Source organism: Argopecten irradians, chromosome 6, assembly GCF_041381155.1.
Source record: "Argopecten irradians isolate NY chromosome 6, Ai_NY, whole genome shotgun sequence".
NCBI lineage: Eukaryota > Metazoa > Mollusca > Bivalvia > Pectinida > Pectinidae > Argopecten > Argopecten irradians.
Window position 1 is genome coordinate 3,167,097 of NC_091139.1, and position 23,742 is coordinate 3,190,838.

The 23,742-nt window shown below is 36.8% G+C and overlaps 1 protein-coding gene across 1 annotated transcript in view; it reads right to left on the bottom strand.

Moving 5' to 3' along the window:
* The window catches only part of LOC138324735 (midnolin-B-like), a 38,664-nt gene that overhangs the window by 9,437 nt on the left and 5,485 nt on the right, over nt 1-23,742 (bottom strand). The gene's annotated exons all lie outside the window — the stretch shown is intronic.

The window sequence follows — 23,742 nt, forward strand, 5'->3', positions numbered from 1 at the left end:
TTAGACATAATACACAGAACAATGGTCTGGGGTAGAATTCCTCAGTCAGATTTCATAACTATAAACATGTACATTTACTCTTATACAGCTATTTCTTTAAACCCATCCTTCGACTATCTCATATTGAATTTATTATCACCTTTCATTATTAATACATCTGAAGTCAGATTTCACAGTTATAAACATATTATATTATTCACCTGTCATTTTTTACCCATCCCTCTCTCATGTTAAAATCTGTATCTCCCTAATGATTTGTCCTATAAAATGTTTAATACCATACAAACATATGACTGGAATGATTATTGTTCGATTATCAACATCAACAAGCATAAAGGCAATTTAAAAATAAACCGAGAAATACCATTATCATTTTGAGTTTTTAATTATCAAATCTCTATGGTGTCTTAGTGGTTCTGCTTCAGTGATTTTTATGGGAGGTGTCTTAGTGGTTCTGCTTCAGTGATTTTAATAGGAGGTGTCTTAGTCGTTCTGCTTCAGTGATTTTTATAGGATTCCTTTTATCCCATTTCAAAGCACAAATGTTCTGAATGGGGGAATATAAATGCATCTTTTCAGGCGACTGAAAATGAAACTTTTCCATTGTGATCGTGACCAAAACATTGGATCATCTTCCTTTTGTTTCTCTCTAGTTTAGATCAATACTAGTATATGATAGGTTGTCTAGTACGGCGGTACTCAAGTCTGCTTCTCGTGTTGACAACATGAGCTATGACGTAGAATGACGCACTCCTTTTGAATTAACATGTGCCCACTGAAGCAATCAGCGTTCGCCTGACATGTAAAGATCTCCTCTGTAATACTTCACGATATTGTAGTGTGTTATCTTTGTTGATCAATAGAGTATCAACATTATACTACGGCTGGAAGTAATAAATTTTGTTTATCATCATATACGATGTGTGAACTTCCCACATACATAAATGCTTGCCCCTATACACCAAAATATTCTCCTCCTCCACCTACTCCTATGAAAAAGATAGGTCATTTTGTCTATCATTCAATCATGGGTCCTTTCATCTAAAACTCGATTGAGCTGCCTTATATCTCATAGATCATGGGTCATTTCATCTAAAACTCAATTGAGCTGCCTTATATCTCATAGATCATGGGTCCTTTCATCTAAAACTCAATTGAGCTGCCTTATATCTCATACAATCATGGGTCATTTCGTCTAAAACTCATAATGAAGCTGCCTTGTATCTCATACAATCATGGGTCATTTCGTCTAAAACTCGTAATGAAGCTGCCTTATATCTCATACAATCATGGGTCATTTCATCTAAAACTCGTAATGAAGCTGCCTTATATCTCATACAATCATGGGTCATTTCGTCTAAAACTCGTAATGAAGCTGCCTTATATCTCATACAATCATGGGTCATTTCATCTAAAACTGTAATGAAGCTGCCATGTATCTCATACAATCATGGGTCATTTCGTCTAAAACTCGTAATGAAGCTGCCTTATATCTCATACAATCATGGGTCATTTCGTCTAAAACTCGTAATGAAGCTGCCATGTATCTCATACAATCATGGGTCATTTCGTCTAAACTTGTAATGAAGCTGCCTTATATCTCATACAATCATGGGTCATTTCATCTAAAACTCGTAATGAAGCTGCCTTATATCTCATACAATCATGGGTCATTTCGTCTAAAACTCGTAATGAAGCTGCCTTATATCTCATACAATCATGGGTCATTTCCTCTAAAACTCGTAATGAAGCTGTCTTATATCTCATACAATCATGGGTCATTTCGTCTAAAACTCGTAATGAAGCTGCCTTATATCTCACACAATCATGGGTCACTTTTTGCTTATATTATACAATCATGGTCATTTCTCTAAAACTCGTAATGAAGTCTTATATCTCATACAATCATTTCATTCTCTAAAACTCGTAATGAAGCTGCTCTAAAACTCGTAATGAAGCGTCTTATATCTCATACAATCATGGGTCATTTCATCAAAAAACTCGTAATGAAGCTGCCTTATATCTCATACAATCATGGGTCATTTCGTCTAAAACTCGTAATGAAGCTGCCTTATATCTCATACAATCATGGGTCATTTCGTCTAAAACTCGTAATGAAGCTGCCTTATATCTCATACAATCATGGGTCATTTCCTCTAAAACTCGTAATGAAGCTGTCTTATATCTCATACAATCATGGGTCATTTCGTCTAAACCTGTAATGAAGCTGCCTTATATCTCATACAATCATGGGTCATTTCATCTAAACCTCGTAATAAAGCTTCATTATCTCATAAATCTCTTATGAAAATGATGGGGACATATCATCCTGCACTCCTATTAAAAAGATGAGTCATTTTGACTGATCTAGAAACAAAACTACATTCTTGTTCAAACCATAAATTCACAACTAACTGGGTTATCTAATTCGGTCACATCTTAGCAAGGTCATTTTATACAACACTTAAAGGTCACCTCATACGTACAAACTCGTAACATTCAAACAAAGAACAAATCCATATTATTCCAACCATAAACCAATACTTTCAGGGTTTAACGAAATTTTCATTTTACTCAGATTAAGTACTATATCTCCACAATTTATTAAGGGAATATTACTTCAGAAATGATCTTTTATTTCTCCAGAGCTTCCAACGTCATTTTACTGTATATTACGTACCAGCCGTCAACATAAATGTGAGAACATAATCAGATTTATATTGTTATTTTCAGCCATAATTTTCAACAAACTGCCTGCAGTCAATTTAATCTAAATGCAAACTTGTTATATTGGCACAAATTAATAATGTAGAGAGTAAAACTGTTTCCGTCGGACCAGAAGGAGCATGACCTTTAACAAGTAATTATCTGTGTTGTATATATGCACATTGCCAGTTTAACTATAGCTGAAAATAACCAAGTTATAGAAAATGGGCTTGGAAAGACTGATTCTCTGAGTGGAGCTTGCATGTTTTAAATACGCTTAAGTCAGTATATGACTACTTGTAAAAGTTTATCCTTGACACTCAGTCTTCCATATAACACGACTTATGGGTGACACATCATATACTGCGTGTGTAATGATGTCAACAGTGGCACGATTCCAAATTCATCAAAGGGCAATACGGTCTTAGAATTGATTCACCTGTTTCTTAAATGTCTTCGGAAATGTCAAACAGCTACAACTTTGCCAAAATGTCAGGAAATATTCCATCTCTAAGCTGCGGATAATGTCTTCCTAACTTTTTAGCAATACATAATGTTTGTTTAAAGTGCATTTTAAAGTTTATGAAGCCGCATATGCATTATTTATCATCTGTATCTAATAGAGATTTCAAAGGGTGTTATATTTCAGTTTTTTCATTATGCTTCATTATAACTTATTTTGAAAATCAACAATTTTGAATGCAAGAGAGATTTAACATGCAGACATTTAAACTTTAAAAGAGAAACAGAGGATTGTCTGCTAGTTAACGAGATTGCTATTTAGATTTTGTATCCTGGGTGCAATTTAATTACTATTGGAAATAACAGGATTTGAAAATAACATTTTAGTTTTACTAGTCCTTAAAATTAAAAATAAATAGACATATCTATTGAATCACACATATGTTGAGGGAATAAAAATCAAATATTTCAAAATATCCCATTTTCAATTAAACAGAAAGACAGAAAAATAAATTCAGGTGTATAGATATTCTACTTAATTTCAAATTTATTCAAATATAATTTTCTATAAATCTTGGCAGATTTTAGGAGCTGTGTATGATATACCAAACTAGTAAAGGGGGTCAGTGAGTAGAATTGTTGGACAGCTGTTACTAAGTCGTGAATCAGCCAGCCTCCGTACCTGAAGAACAATAGCTACAGAACCTCATCATCAGCTTGGGTGGGGGTGGTACTGCTGCTGACTCACTATTGTTGTCAGTTGGTGCTCCTTGTATCTGTATATATATATGTTGACAGAATGTGACTCGTTTCCTGTGGACCCTTTTTTATTGTCTGTCTAAATCTAATGACAAAGTGTGACTCCCCGTCCTATATACCCACATAACACCACTGAAGCATCACTACTGGGCCAGAGGACTGACAATACACTTAAACACACTGCAGCACTCAACCATATCCAGCCCAAAGTTGTACAACAAAAACAACAAAACATAAATAAACAACATTTACACCAACTTCACACAAATTCACTTCAATCTTGATAGGCATCAGGCATATTTATCATAACTGTACTGTCAAATTCATAAATTTGCACTTAAATTAAAAATTAAACACTGAAATTTATTCAGATGTGAAAGACGATGAACTTTGTATGTAAAACATGTAGGTGTGGCGTTTGATTTGAGAATGATATGAAGGACAATATATATACAACACGGCAATGTAAACAGATTCCTGCCTATCTGTATAAAATTTGATCATTTTACAAAATATCAGTTTGGATTTTACAAAATATATAATCGATCGAAAACCTCTTCGAGGTTGAGAATATTAATGATTACCTTTCCGGGATAATACAAAAACCTGGTCAGCGCTGTCGATGACATTCAGGCCATTTTCACCTGCTGGCCTATTGACCTTTTCAAAACCACAGTAACCGAATGTGTATAAATGTCAATCGGTGTGGAAATGTCATTAGATCTGACCTATGGTAGTGGTAACCGAGCATTAAGTAGCAGGTATAAGCTGGATCAACATTAAATGTCAAATAATCTTTGATCGACTGTAAATGTCAAGAAGCTCGGATACATTCGTCATGTCCCAACAACATTATGATCCGGTTTTGCTCCAACATTCAGGAAATCTACCCGTGGCTTTCCAAGATTTTTGGTACTTTTGTTTGTTTGTTTATAGGATTTGTTATTTAAAAGACACATTATATGTATCTGAGCTTGATTTTATGATCCTCAGGCTTTGGTTTCGGAGGAGATTACAATCCTGATAGGTGAGTGACATTCATACACTTCATATCTCAATAGGTGAGTGACATTCATACACTTCATATCTCAATGTATGAAATCGGAAAAATAAAATTTCAACCAATCCCAATATATACCAGAATGTTTTATGTCAATGATTTTTATTTTATGATGATACCATGTACCATTAACTTGCCAACCTTTAATTTGTAGAATTCAGATGAAGAAAACAAGCATGCACATATGCTCAAATGATATTATATAAATTACAAAGAAAATAGAACAGTTATAATTAAATGATAATCATACAAGATCGATAAACATACAACTATTATAGAGAATTGTAGCTTGGGAAGAGGAGATGGAAGGGGGAAAGAAAATAAATATCCAAGGATTGATTTTAAAATTTATGGATTAAAAGTGTCATATTCAGGAAACAAGCTCTTCCACTAGATTGAGATTTTTCATTTGATGAAATAGTATTATTTAATACTGCAACGTCTGAAAATGGGATCTTTGCTAGATGTCGACAATGCTTACTGTAATACACCTAGACCTTCCATTAAAATTTCAGACTAAGAAGATGTGATTATGCCACTAACCTATGAGTATCAGTGTTAAATCAGAGGACATTCAAACCTAGCTACGTAATCATCCAGTGATGTGCATTGATCGACTTTTTGTTGTACATGGTTTTTACCCACCATTGACGTCATAGTCCGCCATTATTGCATTGTTGAGCTGTAATTGACTTGAGAGGTTTCATCCCCTTGGGCATACAGCGAGCATCAACCTCTCGACGCTCTGGGTCAGATGATGACTTGTTGTACAGTGGACACCCACCAGGCTTACAGGGTCAGATGGTGTCTTATTTGTATGGTCCGAGTCGGTCCACAGTGGACACTCAAGGGGCTTACAGGGTCACATGGTGTCTTATTTGTATGGTCAGAGTCGGTCCACAGTGGACACTCAAGGGGCTTACAGGGTCACATGGTGTCCTATTTGTAGGGTCAGAGTTGGTCCACAGTTACAGGGTCAGATGGTGTCTTATTTGTAGTGTCTGAGCTGGTCCACAGTGGACACTCAAGGACTTACAGGGTCAGATGGTGTCTTATTTGTAGGGTCAGAGTCGGTCCACAGTGGACACTCAAGGACTTACAGGGTCAGATGGTGCCTTATTTGTAGGGTCAGAGTCGGTCCAAAGTGGACATCCGCAAGCCTTACATTGTCCAATGACTTGTTTCAATAATATAATTTTTTATAAGAAAAAACCCACACAACTGAAATTCAGAAATGGAATAATTAGAATATTTTCAAAGAAATAGTTTACAGAAAGAAAAGTAATGAGAGTAACTTCAACTCAATAGATCTTTAACAACAAACAATGGTATCCGGTTCTAGTGAGGAACATATGTTTATATATAGCTGTTTCTAAATTCAGAACTTTCTCTGTTTAGACCTTGATAAATCCATCTGAACCAAAGCGAGGGTAAGATCGTCACAAGCCATCATTACTTCTACTCTAGGTAGCATTAGCCTAGTACACATACCTTATCACGATGTTTACATTCCTGATTTTGACTTGCTGACGTAGGCTGGCGAGCATATACTCCACCTCTTGCGTCACTACAGCATACAGTGGTGTATAGATATTGGCCCTCTTACGATTCACAGAAACCATTACAAGTATTGAAACGTATAGCCCAACACAGAGCCATTAAAAAAGAGAAGCCTTTTTATTGGATGCCAGCAAAAGGTCACTTCACTTGAAAATTATTCAGAATTTTATTTTCAATATTATCAGAGCTGATACATTTTATACTGACTTGGATGATTCTGATCTGCCTTGGTTTATAATAATCATACGTTTTACAGGTATAAGGGACATCCTTTCTATATAACTGTGGAAAGGAACAGTCCCCCCTCCCAGCTAGAGTATATCCCTTATCTGGAGCCGTTGAACTCCGATTCACCTCCTCCAGTATAGTGTGGGCGTATATACACATCAATATCCTATATTATCGGCCTGTGTATTGCTCCAGTTCCTAGTTCTGACCTCCATTTAGTGGTGGGTGTTAAGATCCAAACAACTGTCTTGTAAACGTGCTGTCTACTAACAGATTCTTTTTTACAGACAATTAGTAAAAAACAGTTATCATTCTTAATGGTAAATAATCAAACACTTGGGAGTGGGATTTAAATTGAATACCAGCAGATTCTTAGACAAACATACACTGATGTAGCTTATTCTACTCCTGACTGCCCTCAACAGTTAAATGAATCTCTGGGCTCCTTCATTGCCCTCCCAAGAGGATGAGCTTCTGTCCATTTTACTTCCCACTCATTCTTGCCAAGGCTCAGATGATCTTCTAAGGGTCAGTTGGGCTCCTAATGGTCAAGACTCAGTTGAGCTCCTAATGGTCAAGATTCAGTTGAGCTCCTAATGGTCAAGATTCAGTTGAGCTCCTAATGGTCAAGACTCAGTTGAGCTCCTAAAGGTCAACACTCAAATGAGAGCTTTAATGGTCAAGTCTTGCTTATATTCTTAAATCACAAAATGCGCTATTAATCTTATCAAGGCTTGAATAATCTTTTAATAGTTTCGGTTTGGGTAAGCTTTTAACAGCCAATACTCAGATGAAGACGATTTAGGTGAGCTTTTAAAAGCCAACATCCCAATGTGTAAGCTTTTAATAAAGATTTATCATTTAATGTCCTTTAGATCTAAAATGTATATGATCTTATAATTATAGGTCATTTCATTTTGATAAAAAATGGTTGAAATTGAAATTTTGTAATTTAAAAAATTAATTATGAAATAATGAACTTTTCCACATGTACCTAGTCAATTAAATAAACCTGCTAAATTGACCACCTCTGTATAAAGACCACCTGCTTAATAAGACCACCTTGGGACCTAAATAGTCAATTTCAACACATTTTGATCTGTGTATAAAGAACTCTTGGTTATAAAGACCACTTTTTCTTCATCCTTTTAATGGTCTTTATAAATAGGTTTAACTTATAAGAGTATACACGTCTAGCATCTAATGATCATAATCTATTGGTTTGGTATACACCGGAGTACAAATTTCAAAGTTAAGTTTCCAATGTACAGCTATTAAAAAAATGAGTTTATACGTTTGTGGTTAGCATGGAAACCACAAGCCGTAAATAAATCTGGGTTATTTTTAGGAAATTAGAGTGCCAAGTTACTGTTAAAGAGGTTACAGAGTACAGATGAAAACCGCAAACATCTAACAGTATACTGGTGTGTGTTATAGATACATTAGCCTCTTTATTATTTCTCTTCAGGAATTTCATCCTTACAGATCCTGTATAAAACCCTCTGGTTATCTGCAACAATATTTAATAAAGCTGTAAAATCCTAAAACTGGTCGTAAAATCTTCACAGCTGAAATTAATATCATGTCTGTGAATCTGCCTTCGATAAAAATGAATGAATAATTTGAAGGGAATTGAAGTCATATTTTACCTCAGTATAGTCAGATGCTTGTTGCCTCACTTATATAAGACTACCGACTACTGGCGAATGTATCGTTTATGTTTCCTTTGGGGGAATGAGCAGTGCAAACATTCTAACCACAAGATAAACTATCCCGGAAGAGACAGTCAGTCAGGTATCAGATTTCTGAGGAAGCATGGTCTTGTGGTTAAAAAGGTCGAGATCAGGCAACCAAGTACATGTAACTTTAATACCTAGAGCCTATTTCAGGTTATCTCCCCTTATCAGACACCTGTATAGCCAGTAAAAGTATTTATAATAATATAATTTATTGTTTTATATTATGAATTTGAGGTGGGTCTAAATGTCAAACAAATGTAATACATGCTTTAAAATATAAGATGATGTATTATGTTATCTTTAGTTTTAAAGACTAGTAGTAAAACTTGTCAATCCAATTGTTCTTGCCTAAGATGCTCCACTGCCAACTGAGCTTATTCCTATCATTTAAACAATAATTGGGCAATGGTGTTTAATCATGTAAATACATGTAACACAAAAAAATAATTTATGATAATTTACAATAATTCATTTTGCTTTCGGTGCATGCACAATCAGTATTGTATTCCATAAAGGACTAAGTGTCACAGAATTTTTTTCGGGATGCAATTAATAATTTTTTTGTACATATTATCTTAAAGTAGAATTGGAAGCTCAAACTTTTCAATGGTGGTAATGGTGTAAAGTAAGTAACTTTTGTAACTGAAGAAACATGCTAAGTTGTCTGCTCCTATTTTTGATAGAGAAAAATTACCATTTGTCAGCAGTTGTTGAGCATCTTTAAGGTATATAGTTCATTATATATTAAAAGGAAATATTCTCTAGCTTCAAATATGGTATTTCTTGATATATTAAAGGAAATACATGTATCCCCTAACTTTCAATAAGGTAGGAAGAATTCTCTAATGTACAAGAATTACCTCGCTAATATACATTTCATTATTCAAATTCACATTTAATAAGATATGGGGATGATAATATATAAATAGTATGATATAGGAGGGGAGATAACTTATCAGTGATGCATTTACATAATGCCATCATTCAAGGAAGTCCTCTGATAAAAGGTAGGAAAGAAGTCCTCTAGTGAAAGGATACGTTTTAAATGTAGGCAAAGTAATTTATCTTCTTAATTACAGTTTTGACAGTAGAAATTATCATCTGATTCCATTACTGAGTGAATATTATAAGAAAGGAGTCAAAGTGAATATGAAGAAAACTATATTTGGTAGCAACATTTTTTTTTGCACTTGGATAGCTTAATGGATTGCTATATTAGATGTACTGCAAATTCTGTACCGATTGAACTCCCATTGTACCAGTATACATATAATCTGGGTACGAGTCTATATACGATAATACACTTGCTTTACCAGAAGTGTGGGAGAGAAACCCCTTCAGTAGAATGTCAGATTTACATAAGCTGTGTCAATCTTATCTTATATTTATAGAAGCAATTCCTCTGGAGAAGAAGCCAGCCTACCAATTAAACTCCTGTTTGTCTTCAAGTTTGGGACATTTTCTCTATATAAAGAATTTAGTTGACATTTACTTTTTCCTCATTATATTTGGAAAGCGTCCCTACGGAGACTTTTTGAGTTTGATGTTTGATGGGACTGAGTCTGCTTCTTTCATGCTTTACACCCTTTGACCTATTTTCTATTTTTATTTCCAGCTATTTCTTAGTTACTCAGCGTAGAACACCATCTAGGCTTGACATTTAAGTAAGGAATTAAGGACTGAATATGCAATGGGATCTCTGGTTAATAACCACCATTTTGTCTGTTGCTACGATTGGTATTTATCTTCAGCCATTTTCCCTTGTTCTGAGGAGAATGTCAAAAGGTTATAAAATGTATGTGGACATGGCTCAGTTGATATTCAGTAGACAGCACTGTATAACTAACGTAAAGCAGGTACATTTTAATGGCGTTTTATTTTTGATATGTTTGACTGAAATTTGCGAATTCAAAACACAGAGAAATATTTATAATTCTATGACTATTATGCCCATTGACCCCTATTGTACCCTTTCCACAATGTTTCCTCTCCTGAAGAGATTATATATTAACTGCAGACAAATGATTACTTATAATGACACCATGAAAACTTAATACTGACCAGCGATTATTGCATCTAAAGAAATCGGTGCACGGCAAAATCAATACATTACTCGGCGATTAAGCTCCATTAATGAAAAAAAAATCCTGAAATATGGGCCCCATAAAAGCGGCTATGCAATATATCTTTGCTTTAAATGTTTAGTTAAACATCTTTCTGGTGGCCAGCGAGATCGGCCAGCAAGATGCTAACCTTTGTCAACTGAACATGTACATGAGTGGGTTAATATTAGTTATGACTTATTAAGCTGCCATATGATAGAGAATTTAAGTAATCCTCTTTCCTCTTATGAAGGCTTATAATGAAGCTACATGTTCCTAACACTATGTAATTATATAACATATACAAATCCTTGAGTCATGCCTTCGTTGACCTTATGATACAATATTCATGATTAAAGCTTTAATAGGAGAAAGACCTGTATTACATTGTAGGTGAAATCAGGTGATATTTCCATATGCAGGTTAATCAGGTATTGGATCTCTAAGTTACTGTAATTAAAGGTTATCAACCACAGTTATACTGGAATAATTAAGTCCATTAAAACTTATGACATAATTGGTACTTACTAGTGACATATTTATTTCAATTAGGTTCTGAATTTTTGTTTCGCTCTGATGATTCTTGCTCCAGCTTGTTAATATTGCTTGACAGGGTAGTTGGGCTTAACGTCCTGTTTACAGCTAACAGGGATCCATCTAGGTTTTCGGGGAAACTACCCTTTTTCAAAATAGGGGAAAAATTTGGCGAAATTTAGGGGAATTTGAATCTTCTAACCTTGGTCCAAAATTATATTTATTTTGACGAAAAAGTACTGTAAAACAACTGATTTTAATTTTGATTTTGTAAAGCAAGATTTAATGCTTAATAATGAAAAATTTGAGTTTTATCATAAAATATGCAGTAGCTGTATGATAAATATGAAGAAATTTGCAAACAAAAGTCTAAAAAAAATTAATGAAAAATAAGTCACAGGGGAAATTGTGTTACAAAAACGGTCATTTTTAGCTTAAAATGGGGAATTTTTAAATCTTCAGGGGGAATTTTAGGCCAGAGGGGAATCCATTCCTTGAGGGGAAATTTACCCATAAACGGTAATAAATCAGAGCTAGATTGATCCCTGGCAAAGATCATTTAAGGTCAAGCCTCACCTGTATACAAGGTTGAAGGACATTCAATTGCAGTGGGAGACTGCAGCATATCTGTGTTGTGTCTCGTTGTGATAGTGAAATAAATATTAGAATCAGGCTGTGAATTTCTAAATGTATTAAATGAGTGGATAGTTCATTGCAGATTATTGATTGATGAGATTGGATAGTGAAGATGATATTCAATAAGCATGCTGCGTCTGAAAGACAATTGCGGTCAGTAATGGCCAGTTTGTCGTCTCTTGCCGGAGGTGGTGTCCCGCGGTGGTCACACATAAGATTTAATCAATATTTGATGTGGTTAGACCTGGGTTTGACCATTTTCCCTCTACCTTCTAGTATTGATAGGTTTATTATATTGAATTAACAGTTCACAGTGCATGTCAGAGCTCAAGTCAGTGGAATGGAATTCTGATAATAACTTTCATAATGGAAAAGGAGTGGGTTATGTGAAAGATATTCTATGAAGTACAGTAGACAGTCACAGTAATATTACCAGATGGAATGGTGGGCAGAGATTTAACATTTAGGACATTAGGCAGAATACATCATATTCAACAGTTTGGACAGGTGCATGATGGGGAATAATATTGGATTGAACAGTAAAACAGCAAATTTTAGCAAAGACAATTTAAGTCAAAAAGTACAGGGATTAAGTTCAAAGGAGAGGGTCAATGTATTCAAAGGTTTGGAATAGTGAGAAACACATTAAATCCATAGTGACATTAGATTCAATAATCTGTGACACTGGGAAGGGTCATTGAATTCAACAGCTGGTACAGTGGACAAAGACTTTAGATAACTCAGGGGTCAGGACATATATAGATTCAAAAAGTGTAAAAATAGGCAGGTCAAGTCATAATAGACTGAAAAGTGGATAGAGATATTAAATATAAGTGCTGGGACAGGTAGGTAAAGACTTTAGTTAAAATCAAGGGTCAGGGCAGTATAGATTCAACAAGTGTAAATAGATCGGTCAAGTCATAATAGGCTGAATAGTAGGTAGAGATATTCCAATAGGACAGGTGGGCAATTTAGACTTGAAGATTGAACAGTTTGTAGTACAGAGGGCTGAAATTTAAAACTAAATTGTGAGCGAAATAGGCGGAGATTAATTCAGCTATAGACAGAATACAGGGAAGGTTCATCAGAAGGGACACTCCATTTATTACTGGGAAGGCTTGTACTGTCAACAACCGAACTTCCTGATCTCACAACCCCATACATTTTTTAATGTACATGTGTTTAGCAGTGTATAGCTAGGTCACTGGGTGGGCGTATGTTATCTACAGGTAAACACATGTAGGAGTTCACTATACACAATATACCTACATAGGGATTAAAGATAATGTGCTAAGTTTTTTCAGTTATATGTATGATACGAATCAGATAACTTTGTAATACAACATGCTACAAATTTATATACAACAGCGGTTTAACCCTCACGCTAATAAAACACTAACTTTAGTCCCTGAGACTAAGCCTAGCAATAGGCTGTGTCATGTAGGCGATACGCTAGTAACCAACTCAATATACATACGACACAGACATTATATGGCTCTGTTGATTTATATACGGTTATTACCTAACCTTAATCTTGTCTTTTAAGTTGAAAAGTTCTTTCTCCAATTGTATTTCAGAATACAGTATTGCACATATTTCCAGACAATCTCATCATTCGTAAGTCTAAATAGTCTGCATGGAAGATCATTACGAAGCAACAGGTTTGAAACACAATTACATCCAGACATACCATAGAATTCATTGTTTCCATGGATACATCAGACGAGATTGTTTCTATTTTATTTTTTTTCTGATCTCAAACAAGAAACAGAACTATGAGATTTATTTTGTTAGGTAATTGAGTGATCTCAGTAATCCCAATCCTGTATACAATATAGAAATACACAGAATAAGTTACCATTGATGTTCAAAAGAACACCCTCAGGTCTATTTTAGGCCAGTAGCAAAACTGTAGGCAATTCTATAGGGAATACACATCTCTGTCATTAGGTAAACATTGTGGTTACTAGAAATTATGTCGCCAATACAAACAAGTCCCCCAACAAAGATAGTCTGATCAATATTACAAAGGCACTCTCTGCTGTTACACGTTAACCGCAACTTAACAAACAACTACTCCGCTCCTCAATCCAATAAACAATGGCCTATTATACCACTTCTATTTACTGTATATATTTACCTTTACATACCAATTTAATTTTACCTGCTTGGGTTAAGGCATTTGCCCATATATGGTTAATGAAGAAATTGATTGGCAGTATATATATAGACTAGCAATGAGAGTGTTGATTGAGTGATCTTGAGAGTGTCTGCATGACTCATTCATAATTGTCAGGCCAAATATAGTGACTTAGTGTCAGGTGTTGGATCCGAGCTCGGGATATCATTATACCTATAACTTACTGCAGTGACATTAATCACCGATAACACAGGTGTGACTATATATATACAGCCAGGTATTTCCATAACGTACAAATATGGGCTATTACTGCAATATTACCAAATACAACACCATTGTCATCCAAAACGTTAACACACAGCAATATTATTGCTCACAAATATTGACTTTGACTTTATCTTACCTATTATGTATATAAATGAATCAATGTTTATTGGTCATTATTTTTAGCACCTGGGATATAACTGAAGTCCCTGGTACATAAGTAAAGGTGAAAACATACTGAATATAATTGATTGATTGAAAAAAACTAAATTTTGGTTGTCTGTTAAACTTACATTGGTGGTCTGAATTGAACCCAACAAATTATGATTGAAATATTATTCATGTACATTTTGAACCCAAAGCATGTTCAATTATCATTACTGGTATTCTAATTTTGAGAACATATTTCATGGGACAGCTGTCATACTGATTATCCAGAAAAGCATATAAGGAATTAAATTTCACAAATGGGTATTTGGATTGAAAAAACTTAAGGATAGGACATGTTTACAAATACAACTTAGTGTATATTAAGGTTTGCTTTCAATCTATCACGTGCAGAGCACATCACCAACAAATCAATGTGTCCCCATGTGATTCTTAGGGAAAACACTGCTTTACATATTGATCAGTATGACGTCATGACACTTTCACAGGCTTGTACGACACCAATACCTTAGTCATTGTTTTGTATATCACTTTAGCCTTTGGCTTAGTGTTTGTACCTTTGAGACAGATTCAATCTCAGTTTTTCTTCAGACATTGATATAGTAGTATTAAGGTTTTGTCTGTGTAAAGGTTATAGTGAGCAGTTGTATGAGTGTGGACAGTCTAAGTCTACTATTGTAAAGAGACTTTAGGCAAGCATTGGTTAATGTAAGGAAGGTTTAGGCAATGTAAGGAAGGTTTAGGCAAGCATTGGTTAATGTAAGGAAGGTTTAGGCTGTAAGCATTGGTTCTTGTATGGAAGGTTTAGACAGCAAGCATTGGTTCTTGTAAGGAAGGTTTAGGCTACAAGCATTGGTTCTTGTAAGGAAGATTTAGGCTGCAAGCATTGTTTTTTGTATGGAAGGTTTAGGCTGCAAGCACTGGTTAATGTAAGGAAGGTTTAGGCTGCAAGCATTGGTTCTTGTAAGGAAGATTTAGGCTGCAAGCGTTGTTTTTTGTAAGGAAGGTTTAGGCTGCAAGAATTGGTTCTTGTAAGGAAGGTTTAGGCTGCAAGAATTGGTTCTTGTAAGGAAGATTTAGGCTGCAAGCACTGGTTCTTGTAAGGAAGATTTAGGCTGCAAGCACTGGTTCTTGTAAGGAAGGTTTAGACAGCAAGCATTGATTCTTTTAAGGAAGGTTTAGGCTGCAAGCATTGTTTTTTGTAAGGAAGGTTTAAGCTGCAAGCACTGGTTCTTTTAAGGAAGGTTTAGGCAAGCACTGGTTTTTGTTATGAAGGTTTAGGCTGCAAGCATTGTTTTTTGTAAGGAAGGTTTAAGCTGCAAGCATTGGTTCTTGTAAGGAAGGTTCAGGCAAGCATTGGTTCTTTTAAGGAAGGTTTAGACAGCAAGCATTGGTTCTTGTAAGGAAGGTTTAGACACCAAGCATTGGTTCTTGTAAGGAAGGTTTAGGCTGCAAGCATTGGTTCTTGTAAGGAAGGTTTATGCAAGCACTGGTTCTTTTAAGGAAGGTTTAGGCTGCAAGCATTGGTATTGTAAGGAAGTTTTAGGCAAGCTCTGGTTCTTGTAAGGAAGGTTTAGACAGCAAGCATTGGTTCTTGTAAGGAAGGTTTAGGCTGCAAGCATTAGTTCCTGTAAGGAAGGTTTAGGCAAGCTCTGGTTCTTGTATGGAAGGTTTAGACAGCAAGTATTCGTTCTTGTAAGGAAGGTTCAGGCAAGCATTCGTTCTTGTAAGGAAGGTTTAGGCTGCAAGCACTGGTTCTTGTAAGGAAGGTTTAGGCCTGTTTTGGAATATTTCTGACCTATCGACGGCATGTTCAAGAGATTAAGATATACCATTTACCAGCTACTGTCCCTGCAATGATAAGGTTTTAAGCTTATACACAATATAAAGATGCACATGACCCTGAAATGTTGTTTTATATTGTATAACAGAATGGCACCGCCCATAGGAAATAAGACACTGACACATAGAGCTAATATATTACTGGTGTGCTACATCGTGTCTGAGAATGACCTTTCGGCACCGGTAAGAACTCTGCCACTACATCAGAAATCAGTAATATTCCAAAGTAGAGATAGGTTCCTGCTACTGCTGTAATAGACTAACATCTTCCCAACAGACATTTATCTTTAGAGCCAGAATTGTCATCCTGTATAAAAAGAGATGAATTTACTTGCTGTTTGACTTTTAAAACAATTGCAATCTAGCACTGACAGAGGATGACAGATTCATGCTTTATAAAGACATGCAAATTTAAATTCAATATTCAAATCATTTTAATAACCTTCTTTGATAATTTGACATTTACACAGCATCTTGTTCAGCTGTCAAATATGACTGTGTGTTCTTATGGATTGTTCAGAGGTTTGAATACCCTCCATGATCAGATATATATGCGTTTGATTTGCTGCTACATGCCCACTGCCTTGACCAGGAAGTAGACCAGTTAAAGGACATGCCATTTAGTAACCTTGTTCTTGTCATTAGATGTAGATTTATTCTGAGACGTACCTGCATGATTCCAAATTACGTAATCTTTATTTACTCATCTTGCAAATACATGTACCACAAATCAATATTTTATCAAGCTTGTACCTCCCACTCTCCTTGTCTGATCCCCATAAATACCAAGCTCTTTATCAACCATTTGTATGTACATGTATATTTTTTTCATTTTTCCCTATTACTTGTACTTTTCAAGAATTCCATACATATTGATGACTGACAGAATCGTTCAGCTTTTTTCCTTCTATAGGGAGGCAATATCTTTATTCCATCACCACACTTTATATTTTTGACAACCAAAAAAATGAATTACCTGGTGTATTCCGCTTTCCCCAACGAAGACACACTCCATTCTCACAAGCTGACAAAATCTGGTCATCTTTTATGATCATACAATGCTTGCATCAGGCAGAAATTGGATTTCCTAATCTATACACATATACTGACCACCACCTTATGACATTGCAAAGATACAAATGCTGAGTTCCAGTATCCTACTTTTAAATATCTTTCAACACAATTATGCTCAAAAAGGATGGACTAGACAGGACACCAGACCCTAAGTTGTTGATAAAACTTTCTCAGCAGAGTTCTATACTAGATTATCTCCCTCTATAGTTTGAAAGTTAAGAAGAATCAGACATGTAGTAGAGACAAAAATAGTAAAGCCAATTTTTAATATTTCCATTATTATAGAGACTGATGGCCAGTTTGAGGTTGGACGGATAGAATGACAAAGCAGTAACTGTACATCGCTATACACAATAAAATGAGAAGGTATACAGCTAACCAATCATATATAGGCTGTACATCCTGTCCCATCTCGTCCTCTGATATTTCAGTCTAACCAATGATATAGGCTGTACATCCTGTCCCATCTCGTCCTCCGATATTTCAGTCTAACCAATGATATAGGCTGTACATCCTGTCCCATCTCGTCCTCTGATATTTCAGTCTAACCAATGATATAGGCTGTACATCCTGTCCCATCTCGTCCTCCGATATTTCAGTCTAACCAATGATATAGGCTGTACATCCTGTCCCATCTCGTCCTCCGATATTTCAGTCTAACCAATGATATAGGCTGTACATCCTGTCCCATCTCGTCCTCTGATATTTCAGTCTAACCAATGATATAGGCTGTACATCCTGTCCCATCTCGTACTCTGATATTTCAGTCTAACCAATGATATAGGCTGTACATCCTGTCCCATCTCGTCCTCTGATATTTCAGTCTAACCAATGATATAGGCTGTACATCCTGTCCCATCTCGTCCTCCCATATTTCAGTCTAACCAATGATATAGGCTGTACATCCTGTCCCATCTCGTCCTCCCATATTTCAGTCTAACCAATGATATAGGCTGTACATCCTGTCCCATCTCGTCCTCCCATATTTCAGTCTAACCAATGATATAAGGCTGTACATCCTGTCCCATCTCGTCCTCTGATATTTCAGTCTAACCAATGATATAGGCTGTACATCCTGTCCCATCTCGTACTCTGATATTTCAGTCTAACCAATGATATAGGCTGTACATCCTGTCCCATCTTGTCCTCCGATATTTCAGTCTAACCAATGATATAGGCTGTACATCCTGTCCCATCTCGTCCTCCGATATTTCAGTCTAACCAATGATATAGGCTGTACATCCTGTCCCATCTCGTCCTCCCATATTTCAGTCTAACCAATGATATAGGCTGTACATCCTGTCCCATCTCGTCCTCTGATATTTCAGTCTAACCAATGATATAGGCTGTACATCCTGTCCCATCTCGTACTCTGATATTTCAGTCTAACCAATTATATAGGCTGTACATCCTGTCCAATCTCGTCCTCCGATATTTCAGTCTAACCAATTATATAGGCTGTACATCCTGTCCCATCTCGTCCTCTGATATTTCAGTCTAACCAATGATATAGGCTGTACATCCTGTCCCATCTCGTACTCTGATATTTCAGTCTAACCAATTATATAGGCTGTACATCCTGTCCCATCTCGTCCTCCGATATTTCAGTCTAACCAATGATATAGGCTGTACATCCTGTCCAATCTCATCCTCTGATATTTCAGTCTAACCAATGATATAGGCTGTACATCCTGTCCCATCTCGTCCTCTGATATTTCAGTCTAACCAATGATATAGGCTGTACATCCTGTCCCATCTCGTCCTCCCATATTTCAGTCTAACCAATGATATAGGCTGTACATCCTGTCCCATCTCGTCCTCTGATATTTCAGTCTAACCAATGATATAGGCTGTACATCCTGTCCCATCTCGTCCTCCGATATTCTAGTCTAACCAATTATATAGGCTGTACATCCTGTCCCATCTCGTCCTCCCATATTTCAGTCTAACCAATGATATAGGCTGTACATCCTGTCCCATCTCGTCCTCCCATATTTCAGTCTAACCAATGATATAGGCTGTACATCCTGTCCCATCTCGTCCTCCCATATTTCAGTCTAACCAATGATATAGGCTGTACATCCTGTCCCATCTCGTCCTCCGATATTCTAGTCTAACCAATGGTATATAGGCTGTACATCCTGTCCCATCTCGTCCTCCGATATTCTAGTCTAACCAATGATATAGGCTGTACATCCTGTCCAATCTCGTCCTCCCATATATCAGTCTAACCAATTATATAGGCTGTACATCCTGTCCCATCTCGTCCTCTGATATTTCAGTCTAACCAATGATATAGGCTGTACATCCTGTCCCATCTCGTCCTCCAATATTTCAGTCTAACCAATTATATAGGCTGTACATCCTGTCCAATCTCGTCCTCCCATATTTCAGTCTAACCAATGATATAGGCTGTACATCCTGTCCAATCTCGTCCTCTGATATTTCAGTCTAACCAATGATATAGGCTGTACATCCTGTCCCATCTCGTCCTCTGATATTTCAGTCTAACCAATGATATAGGCTGTACATCCTGTCCCATCTCGTCCTCCGATATTTCAGTCTAACCAATGATATAGGCTGTACATCCTGTCCCATCTCGTACTCTGATATTTCAGTCTAACCAATGATATAGGCTGTACATCCTGTCCCATCTCGTCCTCCGATATTCTAGTCTAACCAATTATATAGGCTGTACATCCTGTCCCATCTCGTCCTCCAAATTTCAGTCTAACCAATTATATAGGCTGTACATCCTGTCCCATCTCGTCCTCCGATATTTCAGTCTAACCAATGATATAGGCTGTACATCCTGTCCCATCTCGTCCTCTGATATTTCAGTCTAACCAATGATATAGGCTGTACATCCTGTCCCATCTCGTCCTCTGATATTTCAGTCTAACCAATGATATAGGCTGTACATCCTGTCCCATCTCGTCCTCTGATATATCAGTCTAACCAATGATATAGGCTGTACATCCTGTCCCATCTCGTCCTCTGATATTTCAGTCTAACCAATGATATAGGCTGTACATCCTGTCCCATCTCGTCCTCCGATATTTCAGTCTAACCAATGATATAGGCTGTACATCCTGTCCAATCTCGTCCTCTGATATTTCAGTCTAACCAATTATATAGGCTGTACATCCTGTCCCATCTCGTCCTCTGATATATCAGTCTAACCAATGATATAGGCTGTACATCCTGTCCCATCTCGTACTCTGATATTTCAGTCTAACCAATTATATAGGCTGTACATCCTGTCCAATCTCGTCCTCCCATATTTCAGTCTAACCAATGATATAGGCTGTACATCCTGTCCCATCTCGTCCTCTGATATTTCAGTCTAACCAATGATATAGGCTGTACATCCTGTCCCATCTCGTCCTCCCATATTTCAGTCTAACCAATGATATAGGCTGTACATCCTGTCCCATCTCGTCCTCTGATATTTCAGTCTAACCAATGATATAGGCTGTACATCCTGTCCAATCTCGTCCTCCCATATATCAGTCTAACCAATTATATAGGCTGTACATCCTGTCCCATCTCGTCCTCTGATATTTCAGTCTAACCAATGATATAGGCTGTACATCCTGTCCAATCTCGTCCTCCGATATTTCAGTCTAACCAATTATATAGGCTGTACATCCTGTCCCATCTCGTCCTCTGATATTTCAGTCTAACCAATGATATAGGCTGTACATCCTGTCCCATCTCGTCCTCTGATATTTCAGTCTAACCAATGATATAGGCTGTACATCCTGTCCCATCTCGTCCTCTGATATTTCAGTCTAACCAATGATATAGGCTGTACATCCTGTCCCATCTCGTACTCTGATATTTCAGTCTAACCAATGATATAGGCTGTACATCCTGTCCCATCTCGTCCTCCGATATTCTAGTCTAACCAATTATATAGGCTGTACATCCTGTCCCATCTCGTCCTCCAATATTTCAGTCTAACCAATTATATAGGCTGTACATCCTGTCCCATCTCGTCCTCCGATATTTCAGTCTAACCAATTATATAGCTGTACATCCTGTCCCATCTTGTCCTCCGATATTTCAGTCTAACCAATGATATAGGCTGTACATCCTGTCCCATCTCGTACTCTGATATTTCAGTCTAACCAATGATATAGGCTGTACATCCTGTCCCATCTCGTCCTCCGATATTTCAGTCTAACCAATGATATAGGCTGTACATCCTGTCCCATCTCGTCCTCCCATATTTCAGTCTAACCAATGATATAGGCTGTACATCCTGTCCCATCTCGTCCTCTGATATTTCAGTCTAACCAATGATATAGGCTGTACATCCTGTCCCATCTCGTCCTCCGATATTTCAGTCTAACCAATGATATAGGCTGTACATCCTGTCCCATCTCGTCCTCCGATATTTCAGTCTAACCAATGATATAGGCTGTACATCCTGTCCCATCTCGTCCTCCGATATTTCAGTCTAACCAATGATATAGGCTGTACATCCTGTCCCATCTCGTACTCTGATATTTCAGTCTAACCAATGATATAGGCTGTACATCCTGTCCCATCTCGTCCTCCGATATTTCAGTCTAACCAATGATATAGGCTGTACATCCTGTCCCATCTCGTCCTCCGATATTTCAGTCTAACCAATGATATAGGCTGTACATCCTGTCCCATCTCGTACTCTGATATTTCAGTCTAACCAATGATATAGGCTGTACATCCTGTCCCATCTCGTACTCTGATATTTCAGTCTAACCAATGATATAGGCTGTACATCCTGTCCCATCTCGTCCTCCGATATTTCAGTCTAACCAATGATATAGGCTGTACATCCTGTCCCATCTCGTCCTCCGATATTTCAGTCTAACCAATGATATAGGCGCTGTACATCCTGTCCCATCTCGTCCTCTGATATTTCAGTCTAACCAATGATATAGGCGCTGTACATCCTGTCCCATCTCGTCCTCCGATATTTCAGTCTAACCAATGATATAGGCTGTACATCCTGTCCAATCTCGTCCTCCGATATTTCAGTCTAACCAATTATATAGGCTGTACATCCTGTCCCATCTCGTCCTCTGATATATCAGTCTAACCAATGATATAGGCTGTACATCCTGTCCCATCTCGTCCTCCCATATTTCAGTCTAACCAATGATATAGGCTGTACATCCTGTCCCATCTCGTCCTCTGATATTTCAGTCTAACCAATGATATAGGCTGTACATCCTGTCCCATCTCGTCCTCCCATATTTCAGTCTAACCAATGATATAGGCTGTACATCCTGTCCCATCTCGTACTCTGATATTTCAGTCTAACCAATGATATAGGCTGTACATCCTGTCCCATCTCGTCCTCTGATATTTCAGTCTAACCAATGATATAGGCTGTACATCCTGTCCCATCTCGTCCTCTGATATTTCAGTCTAACCAATGATATAGGCTGTACATCCTGTCCCATCTCGTCCTCCGATATTTCAGTCTAACCAATGATATAGGCTGTACATCCTGTCCCATCTCGTCCTCCCATATTTCAGTCTAACCAATGATATAGGCTGTACATCCTGTCCCATCTCGTCCTCTGATATTTCAGTCTAACCAATGATATAGGCTGTACATCCTGTCCCATCTCGTCCTCTGATATTTATTGTTTCTTTTATTTTCTTTTATTTTTTTTGAAAACATTCCAGTCTACACCTATACACGACACAATGATAAAGGATGTGATATATGCATTTCTGCATGATTTAATAACATGCTAGATGTATATTGATTCTATTGTTAATAAATAAAGGGCATCCATTTGACATTTATATTATGTCAAATGTGATATGACTCATAAAGTTAAGACATGATGTATCTTCATAACTTTTGTGTGGACTTTTCCATTTAACCTTTTGTTTTGACCCCTCCAATCATTCAAGATAAAAAAAAATAACAATGTTGGAAATTCCTAAAACTCAAGAGTCAACTGGATGCCTTGTGATAAATGTCGGTCCAAATATCACCTCAGACCGTTAAAAAAAAATTGAAAGTCACTTGAAAAAAAAAAAAAAAACAGGTAATGTTTGTTTTAAACAATAATAAGCACAGCTAAATCCTGTTTCTACAATCAGATATTCAAGTCCTTTGAATGCTTGACTAATCTTACCAATAAAAGCGATGTTGTAGAAAGGTTGAGTTATACAAGTCCGAGGTGACACACAACCAACCAGGAAGTACAAGCAGGATATACATTAAGATTTTTAAGTGTAAAGTCTATTTAGTATGGTGCTGATTTGATAGTTAATATGACATTTCTTATTGAAGCAATAAGTTAAAGGCCATGAATCCACTTGATATTTCCCTGTCAACTGGAAATCATATCTGGGTGATTCTGCTACCTTAAATGTCAATTACAGTTGGTAGTAGACTAAAGGTTACACATTGTGCACACGGTGTGAACTACGAGTGGACACGGAGTGCACGAGGTT